We start from the raw sequence: 16,753 nt of genomic DNA, 5'->3' as shown, positions 1-16,753 counted from the left end.
GGGTGAAAGAGGTAATTGGAAATATATTTTTTGGGAGTGTAATGAGCTGGCAGACTAAAAACTCCCTGCAGACTATTCTGTCAGAAATACTGCGTGAGCACATTGGTGTAACTAAGGAAAAGATTTTTGTAAACTGCAATACAGAATCGGAATTGTCTAGACATAGTAAGGCCTTGCTGAGTTTAATTCTGGTGGCTGCCAAAAAAACAATTACTAAAAAATGGAATTCAAAGTCTAAACCAACCATACTAGAAGTAATGAATATAGTAACAAAAATAAAAGAACTGAAAGTTGGATCTTTAGAAATGGTAGGACCAAACTGCAAAGAAAAAATGTGAACTGTAGAAACAATACATGCAGAATAATATTTTGGAGGAAAAATAAGGTTCAAGGGAAGACAGGAATTGAATGAGCTATGTAATATTTGACTGACAATGACTGCACAGAAGATTATAAGTGATATATAATGTTTGCAACTGAAAATGTTTTAGTATGGTTTGTTTTCATTTATATAAATGTATAATTGTCTGTCATAAATGGTAATTCAATAAAGATGTTTCTTTCTTAAAAAATGATTATGTACCACTGGTTCTTAAATATTTGAGCGAGTTACTTTCCTCTTCTACTCTGTCAATGTACATCTTGAGACTATTTCAGTATGTCTGATCTTGGATCCCCCTTTCTTCTCTATATTTGGTAAAATAGTTTCATAAGGAGATGTTCTATATTAGGCATCCTAGAGAACAGGAGGCCCATTCCTGGGATTTTAACTTTGTGTTGGAAAAGTTAGCTATGTCTCCCTTTGAACCAGCTCATGAAGTGGATTTAAGGTACATTACTTGGAAGACTGATGTTCTTCGTGTTTCACTGTTGCAGCCATCACATTTGGGTTATCTGCTTGCAGTAGCCCTCAGTCGGCCTGATTATCAAAGTCTTGGGTCCTGCGTCGGTTGCTGTCTCATCTTCCATGATGTCAGGTAGTCAGGGGTATAAAGCATGCAGCTGATGCCATTACATCAGCCTTTCTTACCGTGCGGTGCCTGAAGCAGTTCGCAAGTGCCAGTCGGCCGAATCCTGAAATTTTTGGTTATGAGTTTCAGTACCAAAGTCTTCAACTAAAGCTAAGTACCCCGTTGGGGAAACTTTTTCTTGCTCTAAACCGATGTCATTTGCTCTTCTTTTATCTTTTCATCTTTCATCCCCGGTTAGGGGTCACCACAGCGGAACTCCGGTCTGCTAATGATTGGCAGTACATTTTTTTACGGGTGCCGAGGTGCCAGCTCAACGCCCAACCTTCAACGAAGGCACGCCCATTCTATGCATGTCTTTCGAACACCACTCGACCGCGGGGAGGAAAAGCAGACTCCACACATAAGACGCTCCAGCTGAGAATCAAATGGGAGAACCTCTTGCTGTGAGGCAATAACGCTACCGCTGCACCACCGCGGCTTGGCCCTCTATGTCAGTAAAAGTCAATAACTATATTTCTTGTGGAAAGCAAGTACCTCATAAAGATTTTCATTCGTACTGTATTCCTTGCCTAGGCCCTGACCACGACGTACCTTGCTTGTGGTTTTGTGCCTTATTTAAACAAAGAACTATTTGTTGTCGGTATATTTACACTTTGAAATATTTTGGTACTCAGTTCAATTACCCAGCTATGGCTTCGGTAAGCCACCCGACTACCGACATTCTGAAAAAATGCAAAGATAAGGACAGAGACAGGCCGCCTAGGTCCAAAGCTGCCGATGACACTTCTCCTAAGCTAGTCGCCAGTTCGCCGGTACTCAGTGAGATGCTTTCGCAGCCCCTGATACCCACTACTTCAGATTCGCAGGCCTCTACTGAGACCCTTTCGGAGTTTGGTATGTTGCAAGATGCTTCAACTGTGGAACCTGCGGATGTCTCTACCTTGGATTGGTCCGGAGCCGTTGTGCAGGCACCAGCTTCTGAGGGTGTATTCAGGCCTACTGACTTGCATATTAAACTGACGCCATCTTCTTCTTCAAGGCCTAAAACTTAATCCATGCCTAGAAAACCGACACCCAGACCGCATGGTCAGGCCTCTATGCCTAAAAAAACAGATGATAAGAATGACTGAAGACCTTATTACTTTAATCAGGGGAAGCCAACCTTCCCCCTCTAAGAGACCTAGGACTGAATTTGCTTATAATTCTTCTGATCAGGATTCTGAAATTTCTGTTTCCTCTGATGACCAGGATTTACCCTTATCTACCTATGAGGATTCTGATGCAGAGGACCTTGCATACTCTTAGGGAGCATTTTCACTGTGAAAGCCAGGATTACTCTTGATTCTAAAAAGAGGCTTAGGGGTTTCCTACTCCTGCCCCAACACAGGCCTTTAGCTATCCCCCCTGTACTGGACATTGTTGATGATGCCTTTTCGGAATCTAGCTTGGCCCCTGACTCCTTACCTCCTGCTCCCAGAAAACCAGATAGATATTACAGGATTCCTGACTCTCACAAGTTCCTCTTTAAAAATCCTACAGTGGATCCTGAGACCATTTCACAGGGACCCAAGGGTATTAAGGCTACTACTGCCAAAAATCCTACCCCCTCTGATAGAGATTCCAGGGCACTGGATAGATGGGGTAAGAAGGTATACACTTCTGCAACCTTGGTCATTAGGGCCTTAAACTGCCAGTTTCATATGTTAAAGTATCAGCAGCATATTATTGGATTGCTTAAACAGAAAATGATGTTCATTCCTGACTGTGCTGAAAATAAGGATTTACAGGATTTAATCCATTCTGCTGAACAAGTTGGAAAACATACTTTGTAATGTGATTTTGATTCACTAGAGGCATCTTTCAGGGCTGCTGTCACTGGGTCTGTACTTAGAAGGCATGCTTGGCTTAAGGAGCAATCTTTGCCAGATCATGTTAAAGCTAAATTGCTGGATGCTTCCTTAAACCAGGACCTCCTGTTTGGCAACAAAGCAGAAGAAGTACTTAAAAAGATGGAGGAAAAAGCTAAATCTGCAAACTATTAAATATTTCCTGCAAGTACAGCCTCCAAGATTTAGAAGGCATTGGCCCTCTTAGAATTGCTCCTTTCCTGTCTCTTCCAGGCCTTCAGTCCAAACCCAGAACCAGCAGAACACCCAGGCTTCAGTCCCAAGGTACTCACAGGACTAAGCAGTGGGGTGCTCCCACTTCCAAAGCAGGAAGTAGTAAGACTCCCCCCTATGGTAAACTGTCTCAATGACTTAACTTTACAACTTCCAAGCCCTTCTCAACTGACTGCTCTTTTAGGGGGAAAGATTGCTCTGCAGGCAAAAAACTGGGAACTCATTACCCAGGACAAATGGGTTTTAAATATAGTTTCCCATGGTTACAGATTTCACTTCCACACTTTTCCAACCCCAAATGGTTGGCCAGATCTACCTCCAAATCAGTGGGCAGAGGCTCAAAAGCAAGTTCTCTTTTTCTTAAGTATAAGGGCTATTCAAAATGTCCCAGAAGAGGAAAGGGGACAAGGTTTCTACTCGAGACTTTTCCTGGTGCCCAGAAAAGACAACTCCTGGCATCCTGTCCTGGATCTCTCTATCCTAAACACTTTTTGGTGATCCCAAAATTCAAGATGCTAACTCTTCATCAGTTGCTTCCTATGCTAGGCTAGGATGCCTGGTTGGCAACACTGGATTTAAAGGAAGCCTACCTGCACATCCCAGTCAGGGAATCTTGCAGAAGATACCTATGCTTCAAAGCAGGCTTCATGCACTATCAGTTCTCTGCACTGCCCTTTGGCTTATCTACTGTGCTCAGGGTATTTACAAAGTGCCTAGCTCCAGTCATTGCATTTTGCAGGCAAAGAAATATTCAAATATACTCATACCTGGATGATTGTCTAATTCAGGCAGAAAGCCAGGACATACTTTTGAATCATCTGGCATTTGTGCAAAAGGTGCTAACTTCTCTGGAGTACACCATAAACTAAACTAAATCACATCTTGTACCCTGCCAACAAATTGTATTCCTGGGAGCAAGGTTGAACACAACTTTCTAGATGGCATTCCTCATGCCAGAGAAGCAAGTTCATTTGACAGCTTACTTCAAACTAATGGCCACAAAGACCCTGCTATCTGCAAGACAAATACTGCAAGCCTTGGGGTTCATGGCCTCCTGCATTCTCCTAATTCCATGTGCAAGACTGCATATGAGAAAACTACAATGGTATCTAAAAAGCCTATGGTGTCAACATTCTCAGGCTCTAGAAGCAATAATTCCTATCATACCTTGCCCTACAGTTAGAGTTCCTTTGGTGGCCAGAGGTCTGCCACCAAAATAAGGGACTGACATTCACTCTACCCCCTGCCGTGCAAACCCTAACAACAGATGCATCAGATTATGCATGGGGGGCTCACTTGGCAGGGAAGTGCATTCAGGGCAAATGGAACCCAAGTCAAATGCACCTGCATATCAATCAAAAAGAAATGTTAGCTGTACAGAATGCTCTGACAGCCTTCAAGGACCACATTCTTCCAGGACAATTAATGGTAAAGACAGACAACACCACTGTTATATGGTACATAAACAAGCAGGGGGGAACCCACTCATACCCCCTCTGTAGACTAACCATGGCTCTGTGGAACACAGCCTTGAGCTACCAAGTGCACCTACCTACAGGCTCAATTCCTGCCAGGTAAGCTAAATACACTGGCAGACGAACTAAGCAGAAATTTCATGGACCCACATGAGTGGATACTAGAACCAAAGACATTCAACATGTTGATAAACAAATGGGGGAGCCCAGAGATAGACCTGTTTGCCTCCCCCCAAAACTACCAATTGGACAAATTCTGCACAAGGACTTCCCACAAACAAGCTTGGAAAGTGGATGCCCTGTTCTTCACATGGAAAAATCTATCAGTTTATGCCTTTCCTCCTCTGCCTCTCCTCTCCAAGGTACTACTAAAGATCAAACAGGACAAACCAAGGATGATACTGATTGCATCAGACTGGCCACGCCAACACTGGTACCCCCTCTTGTGCAGTGTGTCACTGCTGGCACCATGGCACCTGCCTCAGACCCCTACCCTGCTGTCCCAGTAGGAGGGCTAGATTCTGCGCCCTCCTCTTCAAACTCTGAACCTGGCAGCCTGGCTAGTTACCTGATCTCTCCATTACCATCACTCAGTAAACAAGTGTTGGATGTCATTCTGGAGGCAAAGAGGCCTAGTACTAGAAAATTGTATGCTGAAAAATGGAAAAGGCTCTGTTCCTGGAACCAAACTCAGGGATGGGCACAGCAGCACCCAATTTACCTCAGATTATTCAATACTTAACTGAGATGCTTCACAAGGGCCTTTCCTTTTCCTCCATCAGAATACATGCCTCAGCCATTTCAGCTCATTACAACACAGAACCACCCATCTTCTCTCATCCACTGTTCAAGCAGTTCCTCGGAGGGGCCAAAAACTTAAGACCACCTAGGAGAGCCCCAACTCCACCCTGGGGCCTTAACTTTGTATTGGAAAAACTCACTCTACCTCCTTTTGAGCTAGCTGCAAGTGCAGAGTTGAAATTCCTTTCTTGGAAAATAGCCTTCCTTTTAGCCATCACTTCAGCAAGAAGGGTGTCTGAATTACAGGCCCTTATGGCAGTGGAGCCTTTCATCATCTTTCATGTGGACAGGGTGTCCCTCAGGATCAATCCCTCTTTCATGCCCAAGGTAGTATTCAGTGTGGCACTTAATCAGTCCATTCATTTGCCAACCTTCTTTTCTAATCCACAGAACAAAGGGGAACGTATACTGCACTCCTTAGATGTGCACAGACAACTTATATTTTACTTGGACAGGACTAAACCTCTCAGGAAATCTGAACAGCTGCTGGTGGCATTTGCTGCAAGGGCAAAGGGGAAGGCCATTTCAAAGCAAACCATTTCTAAATGGATAGGCCATTGCATTCATTTCTGCTATAAGCACCATGGAAAACCTATTCCACAGGGGATAAAACCACATTCATCCAGGGCTGCGTCTACCTCTACAGCCTTTCTCAGAGGTGTTCCTACCAGGGACATCCTAGAAGCTGCTACCTGGAGTTCTGTACATACTTTCACCAAGCATTACCATTTGCCAATTTTCTCTAATTCCAGAGCTGGCTTTACCACTACAGTCTTGCAGTGGCTTATAGCTGGTCCTATTGCTATCTAATTTCCTCCTCCCATCCGTAGCTTTGGGAATCTACCCAAATGTGACAACTGCAACAGTGAAACATGAAGAACATAGTACAGTTGTGTACACTTACCATAAATTTAGATGTTCGAGTGTATTCACTGTTGCAGTCCTGGTTACCCTCCCTCCAGCCCCCTGACTTCTTTTGGCTATACCTCTATTCATTTTTAGTATGCTTAAAGCTTTTTGGTGTATTTGCTTTTTTGTTGGAGGTGTAACCTTGTATATATATTTAATTGCTTCCCATTAGGGGGGCACCTGACATCTGGGGCAAGAAAAACTGATGTAATGGCATCGGCTGCATGCTTTATACCCCTGACTACCTGACGTCATGGAAGATGAAACAGCAACCGACGCAGGACCCAAGACTTTGATAATCAGGCCGACTGAGGGCTACTGCAAGCAGATAAGCCAAATGTGATGACTGCAACAGTGAATACACTCTAACATCTACATTTATGGTAAGTGTACACAACTGTACTTTCTTATTGCTCTGACATCTGCAAGAATATCTGAGTTGCAGGCTTCTCTTGGTGTAGGTGAACCCTATCTATTCTTCCACAGAGATATGCTCTCTTTAAGAATAAATATTTTATTTCTGCTCATAGTTTACTTTAAATCAAGCCATCAGTCTTCCAGTGTTCTAGCCAGACCCTCAGAATCAGACAAAGGATTCTACATATTCTGGATGTTCATAGGGAGCTTATGTACTATCTTGGCAGGGCTAAGTCTTTTAGACAAACAGATTGACTATTTATTTCTTATAATGGGACTAATAAAATATGACCCATGTAAAAACAGACTATTGCAAGGTGGCTTCCCTCAGCTATTGCCTTGTGTTATACCCACCATAGTTAATCATTTCCAGGCAGAATAAAAGCACATTTTCTAGTGCCTTGGCATCTAAAATGGCATATTTGAAAGGGTGGACTCTAGAAGAATTCTAGAGGCAGCAACATCATCCTTCATATATACTTCTACAAAACATAAACTGGGTTCCTTTTCCAGGTCCTGGACTGGCTTTACTTGGACCTTTCTCCTTCCAGGTTGTATAGGCTTTGGTAATCAACCCTTATAGCCAAAAGGCCACTGCAGTAGTGAGAATGGTCAGCAGAGTACAGTTGTGTAAGTTGCACTTGCCATAACAGTAGGTGTTTAATTCCTCTCTGCTGCAGTAGCCACACCTAACCACTAACCCCCTACTTCTGTATATAGTTAGTTGTTGGCATATAATGTTATTTGTTACTGTGTATATCTTTTATAGTTTCAGGATGAGTATGCACTTCTATCTGTTTGGCAAGACAGCCCTGAAGATTTTTTCATTCTGACTGCTGATTTCCCTCTGTTGGATCATACAAACAGCACTCAGGGTGAAGGTGTGGGGGGAAGCCATTACTTTGTGAAGCTGGACGTTTTTTGTATCCTGAACAGGATATAATCCATATAGCCAAAAGGCTACTGCAGACGTGAGGACAGAATCCCAATGGTGTCTTGGCATTCTGTCCAGCTTTTCCAATGTCTGGACAGGACCAAATTAAATACGAAAGTTACATACTTACCAGAAAAAATCTGCCTTCCTTCCCCCATCCACTATCAGCCAAAGGACCTGTAGGAATCCCTGAGACCTGGTCATTACCTCCACGGTTCCTGTCCTTATGTGATCCTTATCCAAATGCTAGAAAATTGCTAGTAATTTATTTTATTCATTCTGTAGTCTCTTCTTGCAGCAGGGTGTTTATTGGACAGTGAGGAACTTGAACTTGTGAAGAGAATCATTGCTGAGAAGAAGGCACCAAAGATGACCAGTCCAGCTGTTCCAGTGTCCATACAGAGACCAGATAAATATATTGTTCTGATAAGTACATAACTTATTAGGTACAAATAATCTTGAAAAATGAGCAAAAGCAATGCATATAGTATCCAACCAGAGATACCCTGGCAAAGTAGAAAAACATCTGTGCAGATGAGAAGATATCCCTGGTTTAGAGCTTAAGCATGCGATACGTGATGCCTGAAAATGGCAAACCACACTACTGAATACCTAAAACATTTCTATAACATGTCAACATCAAGAGCAAAACTTCTTTGAAGACAAGCAGTGGTACTGATGAAGGTTAATGGTTTTCTTATTGCAAGGTATGGGTGTTCACTGGTCACGTGAACAGACCTACAATAGTTCTGTTAAGATTCATGCATCTCTGTTAATATAAATATACGTACATCATTCAAAGACAGAAGCCAACAAAGGTATTTCCAATTAACACATATCTTTTCCTGTCTTAGAAAACTATATTTAATTTCAGCGTAGTCTAATGAACATATAAATCTCCATTGAGAGCAAAATACACAAATTTAATTGTAAACCTTCTTTATCATTGCTTCTCCATTTAGTCTCCTCCAAAACAAGAGTATAAGGTGTTGATTTAAATCAGCATGGGTATTGTCCATGAGTTTACAAGGCTTGTTATATAATCAAAATGTGTGCATTTAGTTGCAGAAATCATTTTGCTTCAGATGACGGTTTCTGAAGAGCTGTATGAAATTCTAGACTAAGACTTATATATTTTATTTCTAAAATCATGTTTGTAGCCAATACTTTCGATATAATAAACAAGAGTTAAATTTTTGTTTAGAAATGTTCATTTGATTCATTATATATTGTATTAAAAAGACATTAAAGTTGCAGTTAGTATAGAGAATTAAGGCTATGAGCTGTTAATAAGCTACTTCCAGTAGTCCAAGCTTGATTTCCTCAGCCTCCATTTGCCTTCTGTGTGACTCTAAGCAGTGGGCTTATACAATTAAACAAATTAATACAGTTAAATTAAACTGGATATATATATATATATATATATATTACTTTACTATTTCAAGACAGAAGTTCTACCTTTCTTTTTATTAACCTTTCTATTTTGATTCGTTATTTCTCCCATTATATGTTTTTTCTGTTCACAACAATAATATATGTCTACAAGGCTATTTGTTAATCTAATATTATATCATACTAGCCTGACAGTTATCTTTTATATCATTACTGCTTACATTGCTGCTGGTGTGAGTGCGGATCACAACAGTTGAGGAACTTGGAATGCAAATATGTACTGGACCTGAACTACAGTGCCCACAATGATGTTAAAAATATATAAAGCACAAGGAATACGTATTGAGTGATTTACCATGGACCAAGCCCCTGCACACCCTAAAGTGTGCTCTGCAACTTCCATTCCTCCAAGCTTATTTATTATTTTTACACTAAAAAGGCATAATCATTGAAATATAGGCATTATCACCCCAGAAAGCAGTAACTGTTCACATTGTAGAAAATGCACAAACCTGGTGTGTATGGAGTGCAATCCCCCAACCAAGGTAAATGTGTGTGTGTGTGTGTGTGTGTGTGGGGGGGGGTTGTTGTCCCGCAGAAACAATAGTACTGTAATGGTATTTTTGAAACAACCTTGACTACATCTTGCACGGTGGATCTGCTGTTACAGTTCCAGTGGTAAGACATAATGTTTTAGTTCACAGTATTTATGGAATCACTTTATGTACTCACAAGTCCAAAGTTTTGATCTTTGTAGTTGACATATCACTCATTTTTGGATATTATCCACATGATATATGTTGTTTATATCTTACATGCTTTTTGAAAAAAAGAATGAAGTATCATATCAAAGAGTATTAAAAAAAAATTTGCTTTGCTTTTTCCTGCTACTTGCTGCCTGTTCTCTAAAGTGTTCAACTGCATATTTTCTGTTGCATTTATTACTGCTTGTTTATAGCCTGTCTAAATTAAGTGTTATTCTAACCTTTTAGTTTTGGTTTAAGCACTTCGGCTTTAGGCCCACCCCTTAGCTCTCCCTGGCCTTTCTCCCTCAGATGCTGACAAATATGGATGGACAATTTCCTACAGTTTCCCCTGCTAGTCTGGTTGATATGGGCATCCTGAGACAGTGTAGCAACTGCCTCATGTACACTGACAACCATCTACTACTACTACCACATGGGAACACAATCTGTGAGAGATGCAATTACATTAGGAACCTATAGTCCAAGTTCTCTCCCCCACAAGCCAGTATATCTGGCACTGAAAAGGTTGTCAACACAATCACTACACCTCAAACACCACCACACCTACACAACACACACCTACATATGCGGAGGTCCTCCACATAAACACACGCAAACAAAGGAGACCGCCGAGGCAAAAACACACGCAATCTCCACAGCCCTTCACACCACATACCATGCATAGTCCACACACCTGTGCCTCACAAGCACTAAGGATTCACCATAAACCAAATATATTAGTCATAGGAGACTCCATTGTGAGACACACAAATATGCCTCTCACCAGGCTGGATAAGGAGAAAGTCACGGTTAGTTGTCTGTCAGGTGCCAGAATCCGCCATATCACACATGCATTCAAATCTCTCAACATGTTGGCGTGAATTACTTGAGATGTACCTCTTTGGACTATATGAAGACAGACATGATTGAGCTTGCTGATTATGTGTCCCAGGCAGGTATGTCCTTAGCCTTAAGCAGCATTCTGCCGTCACCCAGAATGATGCCCCAATACAAACAGAAAATGATTAACTTTAATAATTGGCTTAGTTTCTGGTGTCATTCCAGGAGGATCCAGTACCTGAAAGCCTGGGAAGATATAATCGACAGACCATGATGCTTTGCCAGAGATGGCCTGCATCTGTCTCACCTGGGCTTCAGGCTTTTGGAATAGCTCTTGCCTCCCCTATAGTGCCTTTTTTAGGAAAAGTGATCAGGTTAAAACTACCAACATAAAAATTTCAACAAAACACAAATTAGATGTCATGCTGCTAAATACTAGGAGTCTAAACATGAAACTGCACTCATTGCAAGCATTCCTAACCCTGGAAAATGGTGACATCTGTGCAGTCACAGAAACCTGGTTCAAAGCTGCGGAGAGCACCCCAGCTTTACCTGGTTACTCATCCTATCATACATTCAGACCCCAAACTGTGGGCAGTAAAGCCAAAGGAGGTGGAGTTTCAGTATACATTAAAGACATATACACCTCCAGGCTGGTCAGACAGTATGATGCACAGATGACACTCCAGGTGCAGTTAACCATTGACAAGATCCCGATTCAAATCATAGCTAGCTACTGGCCCTTAAATCTGACTCAAGATGCCCAATCCCTATTTGGACTTGTTCAAATCTATCAAGATTCAACCCTTTACCCTGATCCTGGGTGACTTTAACTTCCCAAAGATAGACTAGAAGAACTACTCATGCCAGAACACAAATGCCCAGAGATGCCTTAATTTTTGTCAGTGCAAATGCCTTGGAACAGCTAGTTGATACCCCCACAAGGGGTGATAATATCTTGAACTTCGTATTAACCAACATGAGTAACCACTGCAGCATCCCTATAATATCATCCTACCTGGTAAGATCCGACCACAAAGCGGTCACTTTCGATGTTTCCATCTCCCCCAACCCCCCTGTAGCTAGGATCAGACATAAAACCTTCTCCAAAGCTGATTACAGCCTCCTGAGGGATGGTATAAACAGCTTCACAGCCCCCTCTCACTATGTAGGAACTGGCACCAATATCCAAAACTACACCAAAGCACTATACAAGCATTTATGTAGATGCATGGAATCAGGAATACCCGACAGGACTAAATCATCCTCTGCAAGGAAGAACTTGTCTGGTGTAAACCTGTCTGGTGGACATTTGCAATAAATAAACTTTATAACAAAAGGAAAAAATTGCTGTCCAAGACCAGGAAAGAGCAGGTACCCAATTGGAAGCAATGTCTCCTTAGCCTGAACAAGCAAATAAGAGTACTAGTGAAATCCTCCAAAGCAAACTTTGAGTCCAAATTGAACACATTTACTAGAGACAGTCATAAGGCCTTCTTCACATATGTCCGCAACCTCAAAAGAAGCACCCAGATCTGTTCACAACTGGTGGACAGACACCACATATACAAATGCTGTAGATATAGCAAACTTGCTGGCTGACAGATTCAGTGAAAACTTTACCTGTCTGTCCCCCCATCAGTAAATCAAGACATTCCCAGTACCTGTCCCCTTCCCATTATATCTAGGGAACAGGTCATCACTGCTCTTCCAAAGGCAAAAAATACAGCCTTCATGGGACCCAATAACATTCCAGGCTGCATCCTACATTAACTCAGGCAGGTACTTGCAGCACCATTAGTCACCCTATTCAACCAAAGCCTGAATACAGGCTTCATCCCAGCTGAGTGGAGGATAGCCACAGTCATCCCTTTACACAAAAGTGGAGTGTTCACCGGTCCAGGAAATTATACACCCATCAGCCTAACTAGCCTGATCTGCAAGGTCATAGAACAGATTATCATGGACCTCATTAACAAGGACATTGGCAACCTCCAAACACTTGATCCCACACAGTTTGGCTTCGTCAAGGGGAGATCATGTCTACTAAATTTGGTCGACTTCTTTGAAAAAGTCACCAAAGCCATGGACGAGGGGAAGACTGTGCACACTGCCTACCTTGACCTGGCCAAAGTCTTTGACACTATTCCCCACTTGGGCATAATAGGTAAACTCTCTCAACTAGGCATCAATCCATATCTTACCAGATGAGTAGCAAACTGGCTCACTGATAGAATCCACGTAATCAAAACAGGGGAAGCCACCTCAAGCAGTAGACCGGTAACAAGCTGCATACTCCAGGGTTTGGTCTTTGGGATATACTTTTCTGAGGTGCAGGCCAAAACCAGTGGGGTATGGCTGACCAAGTTTGCAGATGACTGCAAGCTGGGTTCCTGTCGTCAATTCTCCTAATGTGGACATCCTTACTCAGACAAATAACTGGTGCCAAAAACATGGCCTCAAGCTGAATGCCAAAATATGCATCATCATCATCCCCTTTAGGGAGAATGATGTCCCCACAAATTATCACATTAATAACAACATCCTAAGCACTCAGTCAGTCCTGAGGGATTTGGGTACCCAGGTTGATAGCAACCTGACGTTTGACCACCATGTTGCTTCTGTGGTATGGAAAGCCTTCTACATGGCCCACCTCATAAGTAAGGGTATCTCATTCAGAAACAAGGAGGTCATAACATCCCTGTATTCTTCCCTTATAAGACCCATTATTGAGTACAATGCACCTTTTGGCATGTACCTTGCAAAGCACATGCAGCAGCTGGAGAGACCACAGCGGTTCCTCACCAAGAGAATCCAGGGCCTCAAACATCTACCATACACAGATAGGCTAAAAGCCCTATCCCTCTACTCAGTTTCATACAGACTCCTCAGAGGTTGACCTCTGTCTGGCATACAAGGCGATCATGGAGCCCACCTGGATGGGACTGCTGTATATCCGCAAGTCAAACTCCACTCGAGTAACCCACACACGTGGCCTCAACCTGCTCTGTGACATCAACAGGACTTGTTGGCAAGACAGATTTGTGTCCCAGAGACTCCCTCATCTATGGAATAGACTCCCTCTCCACATCAAGCAGAGTACCTCTTTACCCCTTTTTTAACTGCAACCTGGATAACTGGATGGGAAACGGAACATATACCCCTGGGATTTCACTCATGTCCATGCTGGACAAGGGCATTGGGTGCTGATTTGTCTAAACATGGGATAACCTCTTGGCTAGGCTTATAAGGGCCTCAGGGCCAATATCCTAGTAACCTCCTATGATCCATTGTATAGTCTGCATTTATCTAGGCTTGCTGTTAGATCTGAATCATTACTATAGCTAAGATTTGTCTGCCAGTTTAGCCATTATTTTTGCTTATTTACATGACCTTTTTGATTCATTTTTGGGCAGCAAACATGTCTGTATTATAGGAGTTTGTATGTCTTTTGTACTTTAATCTTGCTTTACTTATTGAGTATATACTATTTTTCTCTGTTCAGTAACGTAATTCTTAGTATATATTTTGCTAGATGTTTAGTTGAAATTATCCATTACAAACATTACTATGCTATATGCTTGCAGTGTTTTAGCAATTTTTCCTGGGTCTTTACTGAAAATGTAACCCAGTTAACAACTGTAAAATAAATATATCTGTGCATGTGCTGAGCACTGGCCTTGCAGCTTCTCCTGAGGGAGATGGTTTGCATTAAAAATCATAGCACTTGCCTTTAAAAATCAAAGCAATGTGTCAGAAAGAGGAGCACTTGGTTTTCAAAATAGGAATGGAATCTTTGTTTATGCCTAGTTTATTTCTTTAATAAGGTATATACCCGTAAACAGGTCTGATTTTGTGAGGAGTATCAGTGAATCGTGGATGTGCAAGGGTAAATCTGAGGGCCAAAATCATATTGCTATGCATAAATCATAACAGTTGAGGTGGCAGTCAGTGCATGTTTGGTTTATGGTGATGACCCAAAGCACTGATATTATGGCTTTGTTTTATGGAGGGCAAGGTGTAAAACTTGCATCTAAGAAATGCATGTAGCAAACCAATATTGAACAACCGTTAGGTTTCAGAATACAGCTCAGATAAGAACCTTGCACTGTTGTCCTGATATTATCTGGCCTACTGGCAGCCATTCAGAGAACACTTCTATTGATTCAGTAAAGTGTATCCTATAAGAAGAGAGAAGACCTATCTAGCTAAGATAAGCCTGAGATATCATTGTGAAAGTAGGATAATGCCTGTGAAATAGTGACCCTGGGGATCCCAAGCAGTAGACAGTGATGCAAGGGGAATTCCAGAGAAGAAAAACATGGCTTCACTATAAGGTTAGCACCAAATAATCAAATTGCCAACATTTCAGAAGACGTTTGTCTGCCACAAATTGAGCTTTAAAAATTTCACTTTATTATATTACAAAATATATATAATACAAAATGAAGAAGAAAACTAATGCCTTATCTTACATCTACAATGGTTTTGGATCAAATAATCCCAACATAAAATATGTATGTATGTATGTGTGTGTAGATATATATACTGACACACACACACACACACGTATAATATGAAAACTAAAAAACATTCAGAAATTTGATTTTAAAACAACTGAACGCCCTATACTTAGAACACATATGTACCTACAAAAACATACAAATAAATAAGAATTACAATAAATATTTCATAACTAGTTCCTTATTTAAATCCTTTGGCTTTAACATACTATATGCAAAAAGTGCCTTGCTTCCTTTTTTTAATAATACATCTGAAGCATTCAAAAGTAATTCAGGGTTTTGACAAGCATAAATAATAAAATACCTTAAAAACTTTGGATAATTTTTATGCTTCTCCTTAAAATGTACAACTCTTGTACTAGTTGCCCCATTGTTTTTAATGTCTTATGTGTTTTTGTATGCATACTTGCCTCCTACTTTGGTCAATATAACACTTAAAGCGTGGACAAGTAATACTATATATGATGCCTCTTGGTAACAATTCATATATGCACACATTTTCAAATATTGTCCATTAATAAAGAGGCCCTGACAGTCATCTGTATATAGGCAAACTAAACACACCTTACACTTATTTGTCATAATGCCATGTCCCTCCCCAGAATTATACTATGTACCACATAACATGCAATGCTAGAGGAATTTCTTTAGGATTTTTTAAGATCTAGTCAGAGAAGGTTAACATCAGAATTAGCAATATACCAGTGTTTCCTGAGAATACAAGAGATCTCCTCTATAAAGGGGCATATTTTATAACAAAATAAATGTCCTCCTTTTCCGCCCAATGTTTAGAACTCTGCTCCCATAAAGATGATACATTCTAACATTTCTAACTTTACATTCCACTTTAACAATGGAAGAACTTAACAGATCCTCTGAATAACCTCTTAGAATTAATCTTTGTGTAGTTTCACTTGCTTTTTCCTTAAACTCACTATTCTCAGAACACAAACTCAAGCCCTGAGAAACTCAGTATTTGGTAAAGGGTTAACCAAGTATGAAGAAGGTGTGCTAGATGCATGCAAAAACATGTTTGTTGCAATGAGTTTCCTAAACAAAGTGGACTGAATCTGCCCACTTTGCACATAAATCCCAGTACCCAACTATTGAATGCTTTCTAACTATAAATCAGATGTAAATGATAACCCAAAACTGTTACTCTGAATGTTTGTTTGTTTGTTTGTCTTTCGGCTTTTCCCAGTTAGGGGTCGCCACAGCGGAACTCCGGTCCGCTAATGATTGGTGGTTGGTTTTTATGGTGTCGAGTTGCCAGCCCGACGCCCAACCTTCAACAAAGGCACGCCCATTCAACGCATGTCTTTTGAATGCCCACTCGATTGCGGGGAGGACATACAGACTCCACACAGAAGGCACTCCCAACCCAAGCCGGGAATCAAACGGGAGAACCTCTTGCTGTGAGGCAACAACGCTACCACTGCACCACCGCAGAAGTTAATCCTTTCCGTAAACCTATAAAGCCATTCTAAGGGTTCCTTGGCTATAAAAACATGCTATCACTGTACCTTTTGTAACAAAAAAAAATCACATATTTTTTTAAAGTAATCATGGTCTTAAATTACTGACTCCTCAAACTTATCCATAAACAGGTTTGCGTAACTCAGTGC

General features: G+C 41.2%; 1 protein-coding gene across 2 annotated transcripts in view; it reads left to right on the top strand.

The window, feature by feature from the left end:
• The window catches only part of CFAP210 (cilia and flagella associated protein 210), a 570,861-nt gene that overhangs the window by 75,566 nt on the left and 478,542 nt on the right, over positions 1-16,753 (top strand). The gene's annotated exons all lie outside the window — the stretch shown is intronic.

Source organism: Protopterus annectens, chromosome 6.part1, assembly GCF_019279795.1.
Source record: "Protopterus annectens isolate FY-2018-M chromosome 6.part1, PAN1.0, whole genome shotgun sequence".
NCBI lineage: Eukaryota > Metazoa > Chordata > Ceratodontiformes > Protopteridae > Protopterus > Protopterus annectens.
Note: the sequence above shows the minus strand (reverse complement) of the source record. Positions and strands in the feature narration are given on the sequence as shown.